General features: G+C 45.0%; 1 pseudogene; it reads left to right on the plus strand.

Annotated features, from left to right (window-relative positions):
• The window catches only part of LOC143690737 (uncharacterized), a 29,679-nt pseudogene extending 12,335 nt beyond the window's left edge, over window positions 1-17,344 (plus strand).
• Window positions 17,345-17,748: the final 404 nt, after the last annotated feature.

Genomic DNA, 17,748 nt, shown 5'->3' on the forward strand with positions numbered 1-17,748 from the left:
GCATGACACGTCTTTCTTTTAATACCTGCTTTACCAATTCTGGTTACCCTGAAACAATTGTTCTCTGGGTATATAAATTCACTTAACCTTTCATGTCAGGGAAATGGTCCTCAAGGAGGAATTTACGGATGGCTCCAGGTCATCTTCATAACACTCAGGGATGACAGTGTTGTTTAGAAATAGCTAATCAACAACACATCACCTGAGCACTGGTGCCAATACATATAAGCAAGAATTTGCTTGGGGAACCATCTCTTTACGTATGTCTCTCATTCTCTCTTTCCCTCTCACACCCCGAAACATGCCCATGTTCTGTGCACTTTCAGTGCAGGTGTCCATCAAGGACTCTGCTTCCTTGGCCTCAAGAGCAGCAAAGCCACCTGGAGCTCCATCCCCAGGCACCCAGCTACAGGGTGGACGAATGGCCCCAGGACCGGCCGTCGGAGCCACTGGGCAGGGGTAGGGGCAGCGGCACCGGGGGCACAGGGGAGCATGTTTCCATTCGCAGCCCCAGTGGTCCCGTTTGCCCGTAGCGGCCAGTCCCTTATCCCCAGCCACCCCCAACCAGGCCAACCTGGGAACGGAGCCACTGCGGAGGCCGGCAGGGGAGGGCCACCACGGGGTCAAGGAGCCCGGGTCCCCCGTGCTCAAGCCAGGCGCCCTCTGGGCTCACCGGCCTCGTCCGCCAACACATCTCCTCTTTTGCTGCCACTTTGAAGCACAGCTCAGGTGCTCTTCAGTGAAGTCTTGATAGTTTTCACCTGTGCATATTCCAGAGTTTCTCTGAAAACAAAGGTCTTTCTTGGGATTACTGTTTGTTTGTTTTTGCATGGGCAGGCACTGGGAATCGAACCCAGGTCTCCGGCATGGCAGGCGAGAACTCTGCCTGCTGAGCCACCGTGGCCCACCCAGGATTACTTTTTAATTTATCTGGAAAATGCAGAAAGTGCAGTTCACTAAATTTAGGCAATTCGGAGAAATTCTTCATATGAACAATGAATCTGGAGCAGGACAAGTTGTCTCTCACGACAAGGGCCGTGGTATGAGGTAGAGGGAAAAACAAAATAAAATGAGGCCAGTGGCCCCCAAAATAGCCCAACCACCTGTCACTCTTACTCCCTTAAACAAATTGTGTGTTTATATATATATATATATATATTTTCATTTGTATTCTGTATGGTGGGGTCACATTTCATTCTTTTTCCATGTGAGTGTCCCCTTACTGCAACACCATTTTGTTGAATTTTTGTTTGGTTTGGTTTTTCGTTTGTTTGTTTTGTTTTGTTTTTTGTGGGGAGGAAGCGCATGGTCCGCGTCTACCGCAGGACAGCAGCAATTCTACCACTGAACTCCCTCCCACCCCCATCTATAGGTTTTTAAGTATTTGTATTCCTTTTTTTTTAATGTAATTGACTCCAGCTACATATAAATGCTCATCTTTCTCATGTGTTTCATGAAAGAAGTAAACTGGTGAACTTATTCATTTGACAGTTTTTTCCTTGATTAAACTGTATGCCAGACATTGTCCCAGAAACTGGAGTCGCAATCGATGCAGCCCTAGTTTTTATGAAACTGACTTCTACCGGAGGTCCCAGAAAAAAAATGCATCTATTTTAAACTAAATGGAGATTTTTCTACTGCTAAAATGAAAAAGAAGGCAGTAAGGGGGATGAAAAAGGATAAGGGTAGATGCCGATTGTATGCAGAAATAAGGGTCGGGCTGATTGGAGCAGAGACCTGAAGGGGGGTGGGGAGGCCACGTGACTTCGGGTGGGGCTGGGGGGGTCTTCCCAGCCGGGGGACCAGCCGGAGGGTCAGAGCGGGGAGAGGCAGGGCTTGGGGGCGGTGGTTGAGCAGAAACTTTCAACTCAGACTCTGCCACCTTGAGAGAACCATAACAGAAAATGAAGACGGGAAGGAGATGCTGAGGTATTAGATGACTAATTAAGTGAACGAAGGTCATGGGTGCGTGTGGGCAATCTGATCTTATTCTAGTTAACACCAACTCAGCCCCCACACAGCCATCCCCCTGCGCGTGCTGGGGGAGACCAACACCTGTGCTCCATAAGCCTCAGGGCTTTTCACTACCAGCAGTCTTTATATCCAAGTCGCTTGATGGAAAGTGTAGTCTTTTTTGAAAAATCATCTCAGGTGAGCTAAGAGAGGTGAAAGGCAGTAGGTTTCCACAATTTTAAAAGGAGAGGGGGTACCTCAGGCAAAGTAGGGATTCAGACAGTAAGTAACCTTGAGAAAAAGTGAAATGAGTGGACATATCTGCATGGCTGTGTGGGCTGCACTTCCACCTGGAGACCATCTAGAGCTGAAATCAATGCCAAGGGCAGGAGCTGTGAAGTCATGGGAGTCCAGGTGGGAACTCTTCCCCACCCTCTGCTCGAGCTGGGGCGACTTGCCCTCCCTATTCCATGGTTCCCACCTCTGCGAAGTGGGACAGGGCTACCTCACAACAACCACTCTCCCGGTTTCACAGATGGAAAGCTAAGCATATTTCCAAGCCATGTAACTAGCAAGTGTTGCAGGCAGACCTCACATCCTCTTTTCCTGCTGCAGCCCCCCATTCTCCAGCCCTTCCCCACACTGCTTCCCCACCTTGGCGCTGGCTCAAGCCAACCAGAGCATGGAAGTCCACCTGGCCTCCTCCTGCCCGTCAGCCCCCATCTTCCCCAGAGACCCAGCCCCAACATCCCCACCTTCTGAACCCCAGCCTGTTCCCTTCTCTTGGTCCCTCTGCCTGAGTCTCTTGACCAGGTTCCCAGCTGGCGGAGCACCCCAGTGGAATTCTCTTTCCGTCCTCACTTGCCTTCTTAAGTGTTCAATGGCTTCCATTATTTCAGCAGTATTTCCCAAACTTTATTGTGCATTAAATCACCTAGAGAACATGTTAACATTCAGATTCTGAGTCCAAAAGTCTGGGGCAGGGTCCAGGAATGCACATTTTTACCAAATATCACAGGTGATTGGTGTAAGTAATAAGTAGATTCTTACTGCCTAGAGCATGACCCACAGACACAGGCAGCGTCGGCACAGGGCTTGTAGAAAGGAAGGGCTGAAGGAGGGAGGGTTGGAAGAGGAGAAGGGGAGTGAGCTCTGCCTGCAGCACTCAGACTGTGGGGTAAGGATCTGCAGTTTAAGAACCCCCAGCTGATCCGGACGCTCACTGAAGATGCTCACCAGCTTTGACCTAAGATACGCGACCCTTTCCATGGCGCGGGAGGTTAGTCACGACCTGGCATCCAGTGTTCAGCCCTACCTCACAGCACTCCCCCCTCTGCAACCTAAGTGAGACAAACTGGGGAAATTGAGGCCCTGAAAGGGGAGAGCAGCAAACCCCTCTTCCCTACCTCAGTTGCTCCTGGACCTAACACAGACACATGCTTCACACACGCGCACGGAGCCAAACCCAACGGAATTAAACTGCATTTTAAAACATTGGATGCAGCATGACATTCAAATCATACCTTTCATCAAGGGCTGATGCAATGGGAAAAAAAAGAATGAATGGAGAAAAGACTGGCGATGTCACAAGCCAGGGGCATTTGCTCCTTAAAGCACTGCACATTTCATCGCAGGCAGGAAAGGGGAGCCGAGTCAGGACGGAGACCTCGCTGCTTTTCAGTGGATTCATGGGCTGCAGGCAGCTCCACGCTCCGTACACGAAAGCGCAGCCCCATGTAAGTGTTTTTTAAAGAAGAACAAACTTTCACCACAAAGATACAAGAACAGTCAATATTGGCCTTCTTGGTGGGCGGTGCAGCTCTCGCCACGGGCCTCCCCAGCCCCTGCTTACCACTGCCCTCCCTCCCCTTTGTCAGGAAACAATGCCAAGTGGCCACATGTGCCGTGGGCTGCAGATTGCAAATATTTAAAAGAAATAAATTTCTCTGAATGTTATCTTTCTTTGTTATCCGACCCACTCTCCTCCAGAGTCCTGTTGATTTTGGTCCTGTGCATACTCCCAGCACCTGTACTTTTCAACTGTCTGTTTGCCCAGGTTGCTGTGAGCTCCTTGCTTGGTTTTAGGAACCAGTGTCCAACCCAGCAGCCAACGAGGGCATGTTCTCGCTCTCTCCGAGCAATAGTCAGGGAGGCGTCAGCTCCAGGGCACCTGACTGCAACTGTTGTTAGGGGCACGGGAAAAGGGGAAAAGGCATCAGAGCGCTGAAGAAAAAACACCACCATCACAGACCTGAAATAAGTTTGGCTATCTCAACAGCCTGATTATTTAGTAGAAAGTTTCTGAATTTGTGTTTTGCTGAAATCCAGAACCATTCTTTAACGCACATTAGGAGAAGAAGGGAGGATGGGATTTTAGCAAATGTAAATTCATCTTGTGGTTAAGGATGACCCCTTAGAATCTGAATCCAAAGCTCTAAATATAGTGAATAAATCTATCATTTCTTCTGTATGAAGCATTACCCATTTGACGCAGCACGGTCATGTTCGGTGTGATTTTTTTTTTTTTTTTTTTTTTTTGCATGGGCAGGCACTGTGTTTCCTAATCATTTCACACCTACGCCCACACAGCATCAAATGGATCATTGCCAATTACTGTCTATCTATACCGATGTCAAACTGGATTTAGGAGCAAATAATTTGTGTGTAAAATGTTAGCCTATTCTCTTGCCCTAAACTGACATTTGTTACTTTTTTGCTGCCCCACCTACTTTTACTCCACCTTCTGGAATAAGCACTGGAAGACCCTTTCTCAATCCATGTGGCTGTGTTAGGACAAGCCCCTGCCTGCCACCAACTCCAGGGGTAAGGCCCAGATCTGACTGAGCACAGGAGCATCTCATATTCTAAGGGCTGCAGTGATCGGGGTTCAGAACCGATGGGTATAATGAGATTTATTGGGAATGAGTTCTGACTTTGAGAGGTTGCCAAGTCAGGCTGCCACAGCCATGTCACCAAGGAGACAAGTTGTCTTTGGCTCTGAATTCCTTTCCCGGAGCTACAGTCGGACCAAGTGGCATTCTCCTGGTCTGCTGGCACCCAGAGGCACGTACTGATGGCATTGTGATTTGAGATGCAGCCTGTGGTCATGGACAGTTTATTTTACTGTGAGTAAAACTGGTCAGTTCTCATAAGGACAACTCATTCTCTAATCATCCAAGGAAAAAAATCCTAGATAATGTACTTCTCCCAAATGTGAAAGAGATGATCTTTGCTACCAACCTTTCTATGTAGATAAAGAGAGATTTCACTGTTGTCTGTCTATATGTAAGCCATGGGATGGGGAGCTGAGGCCAGCCTCTGAATTTGCACTGGGTTGGAAAGAGCTCCAGGGACTTGCGTAACAGGTGTTCAGAATTCGATACAAATCATGAAACCATGTTGGGTTTCTTGTTACAACCTCTACAAATTACAGGGAATGTCAGGGAAACATTAGAATGCCATTGCACAAATTTACACTTAAAGTTAAATTCAGATCTGCCCCCAAGCTGATTTGCATGAAGAGTTAAATCTTTTTAGAAAGTCTATCCTATAAGAATCATCTCTATATAAACTAAAATTTATAATTTAAAGTAATTTATAAGAAATATCCCAGTGTTGTCAGTCTATAAAATACTCTTGACAGCCCTAGTCACAGTTGCATCAGTTAAGAGATTCTTCTAAAAATTATCAAAAATTGTTGGCGAGCTTGAAAATGAAGTTGCTAGAAGCACCAGTTGTGATGACATAATAATGGATTTTCATAAAGCTAGCCAGGAAAAAAACTTATAATTAATCAACATATCAGATCAATAAACTATTATCATTACTATATTATATAAAATTATGACATCAAAATATCAATTTTTGCAGACTGTAAGTTCATATTGCTCATATTCAAATATTGAGATTGTCCTGATATATATATTTGCATGCTGTAAGGCAAGGTCAGTTTTCGTTACTTTTCCATGTGAGTTTCCTGTTATGGCAGCACCATTTGCGGAATGTTTGTTTTGCCTGTTTGTTTTTTGGGAAGTGCATAGGACCGGGAATTGAGCCCGAGTCTCCCACATGGCAGGTAAGAATTCTACCACTGAACTACCTTTGCACCACCTGATTATATTTTATAAGTAATAAAATATTTTCAAGGGAAAAAGCTTTATATTTTAGTACCATTAACTTCACTTCTTTCCCTGCTTTTTGGACAGGGAGCCCTGCATTTTTTATTTTGCACTGGGACCTACAAATTATGTAGCTGGCCCTGATTGTATCTATATCACTTTTTGTCCAATGTTTAAATTCTCACAGTCAAATGGACAAGATAAAATATTATGAGCCAAATGAATTATATCTGCGTTTCCTACACATGAATTAATTCTGCATTCCTCACCTTTTGTCATTTGGAAGTACCTTCTTCTGTCCTCAAAGGTCACTTCCTGCCGCTTTGAGGGAAAATAACATCTACCTCTATTGGGTGTCTTTAATGGGCCACATGTTTTCTCAAGTTAAACAAAATATTGCCTCTACAATGCATAGATAATTTTGAGAATTTTGTAGAGTCTAATGGATGATTAACGATGATGACGGTAGTGATGGTGGTGAGGGCAATTATGACGGCGAGGCAAACGGGTGGCACTCCTGTCCTTGTGTGCCATCATCAAACCCACATTTTTAGAGTGGTCAAGTTCTCCTGCCCTACAACCCATGACACATGGGACGTGACAGGTGAAATTCCTAGAAATGCAATTTAGAAATTGCTTCCCCATGCTGCAGTTTGCTTATTTACAGCTTTGTCACAGGTACCTCAATCTAATCCTAATATCCAACCTGGGAGGCAAGTAGAGCAGGTCCTTTTCTTACTTTGCAGGTGAAGAAGCTGAGGTAGATCTGTGCTGTAGTTAGCAAACGCAAATGCCTAGGAGGGTCAGGCAACATAAAGCAATTAAGAGAAATGGGAGTCAGTCACAGGACTGTGGCAACCTGATATTGTCTGCCCCACTTAAAGGCATTTCTAGGAAAGTACGTGGTCTAGGCAGGTAGGTAGGTAGGTTAAATAGATAGATAGACAGACAGACAGACAGACAGACTGACAGATAAAACAGAACTGTGCATTCTGTTCCTGCCGTGATCACGGCACTTACCATGCTCTTTGGTTTTTGACGTTGTTTGTTCTCCTAATTTTCCCCTATACAGAGAGCTCGTGCAGGGTGGAGATTTTAACTCTGACATATATGCATCCAGCCTAGAATAAGGTCTGACACTAATGGATGTTCAATAAATGTCTAAGAAATGGATGAATAAACATTTTTTCTAAAGGAATAAAAACAGCTTCTTGACCAAAATGACTTCTTGGCTAATATACAACTTCTGTTGAAAATAAGTGTTGAGCTCAGTTTCACAGACATTTTCAGCCATGTACAGAGATAAAGGGACTCATGCAAAACACAGTGTGAGCACGAAGTAGAGCTGGGTTCTAAATTCTCAGGCCTTCAGCTGTACCCATGATCGTTGCATCTGTACCATCCTGGCCAAACCACCACCTCTGTCAGCTGGCTGTCCACAGGAGCTTCCGAAATAGCCTCCCTGCCCCTGCTCTTGCCATCCCTGAAGTCTGTTCTCATACACCAGTCAGAGGGTGCCTTGGAAGGTGATGTCTGATGATGCTGTTTCTCAGAACTCTCCAATAGCTCCCAACTCATTCAGGAAAAGACAAACGCTAGTAGTAGAGCCTGCAAGGTCATCATGATATGCACTTAACTCGCACATCTCGTCTCTTGTTTCTCTGTAATTTGGAACACACCACCACCCTCTCCACCAATATGCTTGGGCTGGGCACAGCCTACTCAACCATGGATGGCCTACTCAACCATGCAGAGCCTACTTAATCCTCAACCATGCAGAGCCTACTTAATCCTCAACCATGCAGAGCCTACTTAATCCTCAACCATGCAGAGCCTACTTAATCCTCAACCATGCAGATCCTACTTAATCCTCAACCATGCAGATCCTACTTAATCCTCAACCATGCAGATCCTACTTAATCCTCAACCATGCAGAGCCTACTTAATCCTCAACCATGCAGATCCTACTTAATCCTCAACCATGCAGATCCTACTTAATCCTCAACCATGCAGAGCCTCCTTAATCCTCAACCACGCAGAGCCTACTTAATCCTCAACCATGCAGAGCCTACTTAATCCTCAACCACGCAGAGCCTACTTAATCCTCAACCATGCAGAGCCTACTTAATCCTCAACCATGCAGAGCCTACTTAATCCTCAACCATGCAGATCCTACTTAATCCTCAACCATGCAGATCCTACTTAATCCTCAACCATGCAGAGCCTCCTTAATCCTCAACCACGCAGAGCCTACTTAATCCTCAACCATGCAGAGCCTACTTAATCCTCAACCACGCAGAGCCTACTTAATCCTCAACCATGCAGAGCCTACTTAATCCTCAACCACGCAGAGCCTACTTAATCCTCAACCATGCAGAGCCTACTTAATCCTCAACCATGCAGAGCCTACTTAATCCTCAACCATGCAGAGCCTACTTAATCCTCAACCATGCAGAGCCTACTTAATCCTCAACCACACGCAGTTTACTCAACCCTCAGCCACACACAGAAGCCCTAGTTTCCCTTTTCCAGAATGGAAGCTCCATAGGGCAGGGATTTCTGTTTGTTTTATTCACTACCATTTCCATAGCATCTGGAACAGTCCTTGGCACACAGAAGGTTTTCAGTAAATATTTACAAGATAAATGAATACACTCATAAATTAATTAGCTAATCAACAGAGAGATCTGTTTTTTAAATATAGAGAAGATGACATAGATTTTATTCTAAAGTGAGTTTAATCAGATAAATGTCTGTTTTTTGCAAGCCTTTATGGGAAAGTCTATAAACTTTCCCAGAAATAAGAAACAAAAAAGACCTTCTGTACTGGTTTGAAAGGATGTATGTCCCCTAGAAAAGCCATGTTTTAATCTAAATCCCATTTCATAAAGGCAGAATAATTCCTATTCAGTACTGTATGTTTGAAATTGTAATCAGCTCATCTCCCTGGAGATGTGATTTAATCAAGAGTGGTTGTTAAGCTGGATTAGGTGATGACATGTCTTCACCCATTTGGGCGGATCCTCATAAGTTTCTGGAGTCCCGTAAAAGAGGAAACATTTTGGAGAATGAGAGAGATTCAGAGAGAGCCAGAGAAGAACGACATAGCCACGAGAAGAGAGAGCCCACTAGCCAGTGACCTTTAGAGATGAAGAAGGAAAATGCCTCCCGGGGAGCTTCATGAGACAGGAAGCCATGAGAGAAAGCTAGCAGATGACGCCGTGCTCGCCATGTCCCCTTCCAGCCAAGAGAGAAACTGTGACTGTGTTTGCCATATGCCTTCTCACTTGAGAGAGAAACCCTGAACTTCATCGGCCTTCTTGAACCAAGGTATCTTTCCCTGGATGTCTTTGATTGGACATTTCTATAGACTCGTTGTAATTGGGACATTTTCTCGGCCTTAGAACTGTAAGCTAGCAACTTATTAAATTCCCCTTTTTGAAAGCCATTCCATTTCTGGTATATTGCATGCCAGCAGCTAGCAAACTAGAACACCTTCCATAAAAAGATTTCTACAATTGGTTAAAACCAAAACCAAAACCAAAAATTAGCCACATTTTTTTCTAGAAATGTGCACCAAAAAGTAATTAAAATCTTTGGCAAATATAATAAGCAAAGTAGGTAAAAGAAAAGACCCAGATTCCCGTTGTTAACTCTTTAAAAATCATTATTTAAAAAAGTTTTATTCACTAAAGTAAAGCATGCAAATGGTTTTCAAAAGCACTAAAAGTCTTGAAATAGAAAAATAATTTCCTAACTGCACACTGCCTCACTCTCAGATCCTGTGCTCTCAAGGCAGACACTCTCAACACTTTCAGCTATTTCTTCTGATGTACTTACCTCCCCACTTCTAAATCAATAATAAAGTCTTTCTCGATTTATTATTTTCGGGCGTCACCCACTGAGTTCCTCTGTGGAAGATGAGGACTTAGCTCTCTCAGCTGGCTCCAGCTCCCTCCCCAGACACACACTCACTTTCTCCTTGTCTCCCTTGCCCTGTCATCCCCAAATAATTTTACCATAATTTTGGTTAAACCAGTTGTCAGTATTGCAGTATTATGTCCATGTAAAAGTCATTCACTACTAAATATCCTCTGATTATGTTTCCTTTCTCATTAGACATTTTTATCTAGTTAGTAATTGCCCCATATTTTGTTTTGTTTTCTTTGTACCTATCATTAAATTTTTATAAATGTACTAACATATCATCAAAAATGAAACATTTTTTTCTAAGTAATACTGATTCAGTTAATTTTCCAATCTCTGTTTCTTCTGGGGCCCTCTTTCCCATGTGTGTCTGCCTTTTGACCTCCCTCTGGACCATTGCCTGTCAGGGGTATAGCAGCTGTCCTGTGACTTCCTTTCACTCTCCCCCTGTGTTGGGTCTGGCCCCAGAGTGAGATCAAAAGGTAGACAGACGTGGGGAGAAGGGCTCCAGAAAAATGTGCAAGATTCTATGCCACCTCTTTTTGGTATTCCCTCCTTTTATGACAGCACATCCTCTAGTAGTTTCCTCATAATAGTGGGTATGGGAACGAGCTTGCTGAAACCTCACATATCTGAACGTTCCTTGTTCTACCTTCCACTAGGTTGGTGGAAATTGCCTAAAATAGAATTCTAGGTTCAAGATTGAGTTCTCTTGAATTTACAAAGACATATCTTCTGGCATAAAAAGCTGATGCAGTCCGAAGCCATTCTGATTTACATGCCCTTGTGATCTGTTTGAAAACTTTATGATCTCGTCACTGTTGAAACAAACTTCATAACAAAATGTTTGAGTATCAGTATTCTTATGTTGGAAACTCAAGTAGGTCCTTGCAATCTGGAGCTCCTAAACTTTAGTTACAAGAAATTTCTTTTGGAAAAAAATATAATTCCCCACCACCACCTCTCCCCACCCCAGAACTCTCGGGATTGATTAATCAGATACTAGATTTCCTGGGATAATCCCACAAAATGTCTAACTTCTTCTTTATTTTCTAATTTGTAGAAATTTGGGGTTCTACTTGCTAAGAGAGTCCCTCGACTTATCTTCTGGCCGTTCTGATTATTTTACAAATTTTTTAAATAATGTATTTAATTTCTAATGCCTATTTACTTTGTTCTCATTGTGAATTTTTTATGGTGTTCTGTTCTTAAATTTTATGGCTCTCTTATCACACCATATTTCCTCCAGAGTATTTTTTTTTTTTTTTTTTTTTTTAAAGAGAGAGGGAGGAAGGGAAGGAAAGACAGAGAGAAGGAAGGAAGGATGGAAGGAAGGAAGAAAGGGAAACATCTTTAAACATTTTCTTGTTTTATTGTATTTTGTTTGTTTGCTTGTTTTTTACATGGGCTGGGGCCGGGAATCGAACCGAGGTCCTCCGGCATGGCAGGCAAGCACTTTGCCCGCTGAGCCACCGCGGCCCACCCTCCAAAGTATTTTTAATCTAGGGTTTAGGTTTCATTGTTATTTGCTCAGATTTGTATTGATTAGTGTCATTCTGACTCCTGTGCTGTCCCAGCTCCCTCTGAGTTCCTCACCGCAGTGTGCTCATCTCACCTTGGAGGCTGACCTCTGGGGTTCTGGAGACACTTGACTACACGTTCACACTGAACAGTAAGGCACGGTTTTCGTTTTCTGGGCTACTCAGGCAGATACCATGAAATGGATCAGGTTAAACCCGCCAGTTTATTAGTTTATAGTTTTGAGGCTAAAAGAAAGTCCAAATCAAGGCATCAAGGCAATGCTTTCTCCGCCAACACTGGTGTGTGGGGGCTGGTTGCTGGCAGTCTTTGGGCCCCAGCTTGTCACTGGCAGGGTCTCCTGGGCTCCCCCTTCTCTTCGGGTCCTGTGGATTTCAGCTTCTGGATGCTTCCTCTGTAGTGTTCTCTCTCTGTCTGAATTTCACTCGCTTATAAAGGACTCTAGCAGTAGATCAAAGTGGGCCACACATTCTGAACTGCAGTAACCTCATCAAAAGGTGCTACTTACACTCAGTCCACACCCACAGGAATGCATTCTATTTAAGAACATATTTTCTGGGGTACATAGAGAACTACACCGCACCCCACCCTCTGGACCCCCCAAAGACATGTTCTTTCTATATGCAAAACACGTTCACTCCACCACAAGATCCCAGATCCTTATGTCATTTCAGTAGCGATGCTTAGTACAAAGTTTCATGAAAATCAGTTCTGGGTGTGTCCTGGTCTGGAGCACAGCTTCCCTCTGTCCATGGACTGGTGGAGTCTAGAAAACAAGCTATCTGCTTCCAATATACAGTGCACGGCAGGCATAGAATAAATGTTTCCACGGAAGGAAAACAGGATCATTGCTCCTAAACTATTCAGAAACCCTGCAGGGAGGACTCCATCAGATTTCAAGTTCTGAGTCATCTGCTGAAGGATGCTTTGTCCTTCAGGCCTGATGGAGTGTCCGACCCATTCCTTCCAAGCTCTGGGCAGCAGTCATGCTCTCCAGGGTCATGGGGACACAGGCTCCTCCCTCCCAGAGCCCTGGGTGGCAGCACTCCTCCTGAGCCACAGGGCAACAGGCCCACTGTCTCCCAACGCGGGGGAAGACCCACCTTCTCCACACACCCGAGTAGGCCCCTCTCTTGGCCTGAGGAGATGTCCTTGATCCAGGCCTCCACTTCCATGGTTCTGCCCTTGAACTGATTTTTCCTTTACTCTGTCCCTTCTCTATCCCTTTTAGCCCAGGTTGGCAATGTTTCTCTTCAACAAGTTACGCAAAACCTTGTCAGTTTTGCATGTGGCTCACAAGGTTCCAAACCATCAGACAAAAGGACATTGCACAGATCCTAAAAAGCCGACTGCACACTCACGATTCGCTTGGACAGAACCCGTGGACTAGTGGGCTTCACTGCGGCATGATGAGCTCATGAGACTTCCTGTCACACTGTCACAACATGAGGGTCTTTTCTCCGGTTTCTCCATGAACCCATCCCAGAGGCAGGTAAACAATTCCTGGGCTGGTACGTGGAGGGTTCTATGGAGTCCCACAGGCAACTACATAAAATTGCAAGTAACTCCCAGTTTTGAGCCCTCACATCACATCTGTGCCTGGTGTCACTGAGTTGGGCCCTCTCTAACTTAATTTTCCCAGGGAATAAATCCTTGTTCTGACTGTGCAAGGTAAGCCAAAGGGAAACAGTGCCTTGCATCTCAACTTCCTCTCAATAGCTCAATAGACTTTCAATAGCTGCCTATTCTAAGCCCTGTGCTGACTCTGCTTTAGAAGATAACGTGAAACCTCCCCTCTCCTTGTATGTCCCCTGTACAGGCCTGTGTTGATGCTTAGTCCATTCCCTAAACTCAGTTACCACTTTTTAACCAACTTTAGTTTTTAAAAAACTGTTGAAATTGCTCTTTTTTAAATGTTTGTCCTTGCTGGTGAATGCATTGTGTTTTTAAAGCAGTGCATTCCAATCTTTTTCAAAATCATGTGAACATAAGAGCTTCACATCTGCAGGTAATTCTTGGGAAAATGGATGTGATTGCCCAAGATCAAAGGCCACTGCTCTGGCCTGGCCTTGCTGTCCCAAATGCCACAAGGCCACCAAGAAGGCCGATGGACAGATAACTCTGCCTGCCTGGACCCCTCTGCAGCATGCGATTTGGAAAGTTTGGTCTAACACCATCTTGGTGAGGTCTGGAGAGAGGAATAAGGGGTCAAGGTGTGGCCAGTCTCCTACGTTTAACAGACACCCCTCTCCGTGCACTCTCCTACACCACACAGGTGAGATGTCCCGCCCACCCTCTGGACACCTTTCTGGTGACCCCAGATTGTCCATCCAGATGTTCTAAATGAAACCTACCTGGTACATTGACCAGGGTATCACAGGCCCCCAGCCCTTCTGTAGGATCATTCTCCTGGAGGTTTAAAGGTGAGGCTTCTCACTCCCACCAAGACAACTGCCCTGCCCCAGCAGGGGACACTCAAGTCGCAGGAGAGAAGGGAGAGTCTGCCAGGGCTGCTGTGAAGACAAAATGAATAATCCCAAAGAAGCTGCAGGGCAGCCCTGTGCCCAGGGCCGTGGGGCTCAGGACCAATCAGACCTCAGGTGGGATTGGTCCCACCACTTCCTGGATCCCAGGGATGTGGTCCTACCCTCCAAGCTCCATGCTCTCATCTGGGAAGCGGAGCTGGAAAAGGAGCTCCTGTGAGCGTGAATATTCAAGAGAGAAAGCAATGGCAAAGCGTCTGGTACAAACGGGTTAAGGGAATGAGTGAGAAGAAAATATTGACAAGAGGCGGAAAAGGAAAAGATGGTGCTTGCAAAGAAAAAAGGGTGGGGTCTTATAGGAAGATGGTAAGCAGAGACTAAGCAGGGATGCAGTTGGAACACACAAAGCCACCGAGACCCGCCACCACACAGAAACGGGTGTAGTGTGTGTGTGTGTAATTGTGCATCTACAATATCGCACATATAACATGATCACTACTAACACCAGCTGAGGCCCTTATAAATTCTAGTACTTGGCTTTCTGATATTTTCCAAAACAAGAACAAAGTTAGTCTTCCCCCTTACTACTAATAAGCCCTTCAGATGGGGTCAGGCATCCTTGCCTGTTGTCAGTCCTCGTTGTACAAGACCATAAACGAAACACAACTATCTCCTCGTCACTCAGATCCCTCTACGCTGCAAAGAGCCCAGAGTGAATGCTGCAGAATAAGCCTCTTCCAGCAAGGGTGGAGATGTGTGCAAGGCCTGACCATCACATGCTTCTAACCATGTGCCCCACGGACAACAGGGACAAGATGACTGGCCCAGGGGGAAAGGTAAATTGGGTCAACAGCTCCTTGAAAGCTACTGATGCATATGTTATCAAACCCCAGATGCTGCCCCTCAAGAAAACGCAAACTCAAGTTCCTTCCAGGATGATACTTGGACAGAGGAATCATAATTCAATTATCCAGTGATTTATTACAAAACACTTTGCCCACACTGGGTATTTTGATGTGTAAACATCAGAGTATTACACTCCCTCCTGTCCCAGGCTTCGCATTTCAGATTTCATTAGCCAATAAAGCCAGGTTTATTTGTAATAAAGTTAAGCCCTCCAAACCACTGACCATGAAAACCAGATTTTGAAATAATTCAGATTTGTGTTTCTGGTCTTTCTAATTAAGGGCAATATCGGGAAGCACAGACAGTGCTAGCATTGTTCCAGCACCAAGGCTTTAAGCAAGAAAATCTGATTATCAGCGCATGTCAGAAGCCAAGCGATAATGCAGCTTAGCATTCGTTTGGGCTTTTTCTTTGGCCAAAAGATAATTACCGTACGTGAGGCCTTACGTAAGTGTATCTAATATCTAAGGCCCTAAAATTTATGAATAGCAAAAGCTCACAATAGGCAGAGAAGAATTACTGTATGTATTATTTCTATGGCTGTTCCACCATGATAATTTCATTATCCAACAAAGTTGAACTTCTAATATCAAAGTATAATTTCTTAAAGGATAAGAAGTTAAATATGTTCACAAGGTTTTCTGCCTGATTTCCTCTGATGGAAGTTATTTCTAACAAATAAGAAGTAGGCCAGTCAGAAGTCTAATAGGAAATTTACCAATGGGAACTAAGAATTAGTAACCGAGGTTGTTGAATAAAACAGGTGTTAAGCTTCTGTAGTGAGAATTTTTTTTTCATAAAGTGTCATTTCTCAATCCTGTCCTGTTCATAAGAACTGCAATGCTTCCTACCAAGCAACACTAAAACTCTGACACTTGAGAAGCCCTTAGCAAAGACAGATACAAAGTTGTGAAATTTCCAAAGTTTGCTGAGATCCTCCAAATCATAAAGAAGCAACCACTTTAGGAAAAGCAGCATAGAATAACTGTCCTTACCTACAGATTTTTATGATTTTAGGAATACATTTTGCTGTGCATTTGCTCAGTGTACACCAGCAGCAATGAACATTGTATTGACACCTTAAGTAAGGAGATGTTCTCCATACACTTCAGGTTTGTTCTAAATACTTCATACATGCTAACATGTCAAATCCTCATGACATTCCTGCAAAACCAGTCCTTTATTATCCCCATTTTACAGGTGAGGAAATGAGTCAGAGACTAAATAACTTACTCACTGGCTCCCAGCACTCCAAAGTTGATACATAATACCCTTAGCTTTATATGTCTTCACGATTTGATTTGGTTTTACCTATAGACCTTCTAACCCCCAAGTTTCCCAGAATTTATTCTGCCTGTATTGCAGCTGTGCCCACTCTGACACCATTGTGAAGACAAAGGAACCAGCACCTTCGGAAGCCTCGGACCAGTTCCACGGCGGCTCCCGTTCCATAGTCAGCTCCCCACTCTTGGGCAAATCAATAAGCTTGCTGTTGAATATTCGTCCAGCGGGAATACTGTTCTTTTCCATGTCCTCCCAGGGCGCTGGAGACAGCATGGGGAATCTGAAAGAATTTTGAGAAGGGTGAAGTCCATTGGCAGGATAAAGCGATGTCCTTCCTTGGGGAAGGTTGGGACCAGAGGGGACAAAGCATCAACAAGGCCAAAGCTAGAAGGGTCCTCCCAGCACACTCCCCACATTCCCAGGCTCTCACTTGCGGCGGGGTTCACAGGAGGGGTTGGGGGAACCCTCAGGATTACAACAAGGCAGCGACACCATCACCGTCCATACATGCCCTCACAAGACAGGCCGCCCTGGAGCTAGATTGCCCAAGTCGGTTCCCCGCTCTACCTCTTGAGAAAATTGTTTCACCTTCCTTTGTCTCAGTTTTCTCACCTGTAAAATGGGCATCACAATAGTCCCTGCCTCACAGAGCAGCTGTAAGGACTAAGCGACAGCATCCATGAGGATGGAGGGCAGCGGCAGGGTGCCCATAAGCCCGTGAGCACTGGGAGAAGCACTGGACTAACTGCTCGGGGCAGATCGTACTGGAGCATTCAGACATGGAATCAAGGCTTTTACTTGTTGCCATTTTCCATCTTGATGAAAAATTAGTGACCTCTTAACACTTTTGTCAACCAGCTAGAACGGGAACTTTCTTTCACCTTTGATGTAGCTAATTTCATCTACTTCTGCTCACTTCTACGTCTTGGTAAAGAAACGTCCTCTCAGGCATTGTGGCGCAACTGTCAGACTGTTGGTTCCCTGGGACTTCATGGTTTCTTAGCGACTGTGTTTACGGAGACCCTGAAGGCAGCAGGAGCCGAGGACAAAACAGCCCACCGAGAGCAGGCACAAAGCAGCAGGAAAAAGGAGCAGCTGAGCAGCGCTTCTCGAGCCCTGACGTCTTTGGCCTGAGCCCCTGCTCTTCCTCTGACCCTAATAAGATGCAGTGAGGTAGAAGGGAGCATACAACGGGGGTGGTTCTGAGCTGGACGTCCACCGCTCTCCTTGAAGGCTCCGCAGGAGACGGAGTGCATTGTGCCCATTTTACAGGTAGAGAAATAGTGGTTTAGGAAACGGTAACTAGACCAAAGGGGAACCAGCGACAGATGGGAAGGAAAGACCCTTCTGCATTGGAAGGTGGAGCCTGAGGTGCTCGCTCCTGGTCTCTGGGCCCTGCACGTGCTTGAGTAGCAAATGAATCAGAAACCCTTGATGCTTTCAGGTAGTGTTTTCTCCACATATTCAAGACTGAACATTGAGCAACTGAAGACCCAAACTAAGGATTTTCTGCTACTATTATGTCAACCTCCATAAAC

The sequence above is a fragment of the Tamandua tetradactyla genome, chromosome 7 (genome assembly GCF_023851605.1).
Source record: "Tamandua tetradactyla isolate mTamTet1 chromosome 7, mTamTet1.pri, whole genome shotgun sequence".
Classification (NCBI taxonomy): Eukaryota; Metazoa; Chordata; class Mammalia; order Pilosa; family Myrmecophagidae; genus Tamandua; species Tamandua tetradactyla.